Raw genomic sequence first — 2,341 nt, 5'->3', positions numbered from 1 at the left:
CTCTGTGCCTCTGCTTCTCTCTGTCACTGTCTCTCCACACTGCTCACTGTGTCTCCAGAGGCCTCATATATATATTAACAAACATTATGTCTTCTTAACAAGATTTGATACAAGGTCAATGGAAAACACAAAGATAAACACAAGTGATATCTAAGAATGACTGTTGTTAGTAAATCTTGTTCTGACTTTAATCATTCTGTCTGCAGATGAACAGAATGTCATGAAAACCTAGGTCATTAAAGGATGTTATGAGTAACTGGATTAAACACAAAAATATTAGTTCCATTACAATATCAAGAAGCAATATTTATCCTCAGAATTTAGCCCAAAAAAGACATATAAAGGTTTAACTTTGAAAGAAATCTGAAAACATCCTGAAGATGCAAAGATTCAGAGGTGTTCTTTGTTGTAKGTGGAAATTTAAAATAATCAATAATACATTTTCAGATTGTAAGCTTCACATATGTGAATAAACACCTGGGTGGCACAACCTGGTCATTAATAATTATCAATTATTAAGTCAGAATGTGGGAGGGCTTGGAGTAAAGAGTCAGTTGAGCTTCAGCCAACAGAACACTAAAACCTCTGAGAGGAGGAGCTGGAGAAGGAGCAATAAAAGGATTAAAGCATTGAACTGAGAAAGGATTAACTGGAGAAGGAAGACAAGAAGAAAAAGAAACAAATGAAAGGAGCTGCATGGGGAAGAATTTTAGATTATTTTACTAAGAGTCATCCTGTAGACCCTGAGAGTGACAGAGGAGAGAGACAGACAGGTGAGTAACAGTGAAACAGGTAAGACAGAGGAAGTGGACCAAATCAACCAGGACTGATTAGAGCGTTAAATGGTTTTTATACATTCAACAGGTGTTGTGTCTGGAATGTTCATGAAGTTTTCTCACTTGTGTTGTTGTGGTGTAACACTGTCAAGTTAGTCAGGCAGAGACTTGACTCTTAAACCAGAACCAGTTCTGAACCAGAGGCTTAACAATGCAAACATTACAATACTTTACTGGAGAGGTGTTACAGATTTGGTATTAATGTGGAAACTTATTACAGGAATCCCAGTGAATGTTTTTTAAATGGTAGTGTACAATCATGTTACTATAAAAGTACAAAACTGGAGGTGTTACAGTGACACATTTACTCTGGCAGTGGTGGAAGCTTTGCAGTTATAGTTGTTGTGGAAGTGTTACAATGACTAAGATCTGTCAATTAAATATTTCATTTGAAATTTTAATCTGTTTGTGTTTTTTTTTTCAGGACCGATGTGGGCAGGACATCTTATTGGTGACTGGGAGTTTTTATTCTCATGTTTACCATGACAGTGAAATCTTTCTACCCAAAGCATTGAACCTGAGAGAAAAATGAGGATGCCAATGAACTTCCTGTTTGACTGACTGTGCACCATGACCACTTTCAACTGGTTCCCATATTGGTCCATTCAGTTCTTTGCTCTCCTCACCCTCATGCTGCCACAGTGCTGGACTCAGATCAACAATCAATTTGAAAAGTGCCGCTCTCGACGCAGTTCAGGGCTGGGGACAGAATGGCAGTTCTACGCCTGTCAGCCACCTGCAACCAACATGAAGGAGTTCATGCAGATTAGAGTTGACCCCCCTGGGATCACGTGTGGAAACCCACCTGAAAGATTCTGCACACTGGTCAGTCTGATACATAATTCTGTGCACATAGCTGAAGATACACACGAACACAGCTGTCAATGCAGTTCATACCAGATGTTTTAACATACAATAAAAACTCATGCTGCTGCTTTTTTCCTCACATCATAGACTCTGTTTACATCAGCAACATAGATACCCTTCCAGTTCTTTTTACATTATCTTTCAGTTTATCCAAAGCTTTTTTATGTTTATCATTTTCTTATTTATTTTAGCTGCTGTATCACCAAATTAATAATTTTTTATAAATTAGAAAATTTGGTAAATGATCAATTATATTAGTCATCAAAATCCTAATCATCACCCCTCTGAGCATTTGATAGTTATTAGTTGACAACAACAGAATGAATTTGAGGCACACCTATGGATGTATTTTAAGGAAAACCTCAAACACATTTTGTCGTGAAAAAATAGTCTGAAGGTTCCACATTCATCTGTTCAAACAATTTTGCACAAACATTAAAATCATGGGAACATGATACTACTGAATCTGGTTAGAGTCATAATCCACAGTGAAATGAGTCCTGGACCAACACTCAGAGAGGCGGTAACAATTACTCCCAAAGCAATTATATATATCCATCCATCCGTCCATCCATCCATTCATCCATTTTCTTCCGCCTATCCGGGGTCGGGTCGCGGGGGCAGCAGCTTCAGAAGGG

The 2,341-nt window shown here is 38.1% G+C and overlaps 1 pseudogene; it reads left to right on the top strand.

Moving 5' to 3' along the window:
• The first annotated feature begins 669 nt into the window (after positions 1-669).
• Positions 670-1,661, top strand: LOC106523772 (netrin-G2 pseudogene; annotated as a pseudogene).
• Positions 1,662-2,341: the final 680 nt, after the last annotated feature.

The sequence above is a fragment of the Austrofundulus limnaeus genome, unplaced genomic scaffold (genome assembly GCF_001266775.1).
Source record: "Austrofundulus limnaeus strain Quisiro unplaced genomic scaffold, Austrofundulus_limnaeus-1.0 Scaffold166, whole genome shotgun sequence".
Lineage (NCBI taxonomy): Eukaryota > Metazoa > Chordata > Actinopteri > Cyprinodontiformes > Rivulidae > Austrofundulus > Austrofundulus limnaeus.
Note: the sequence above shows the minus strand (reverse complement) of the source record. Positions and strands in the feature narration are given on the sequence as shown.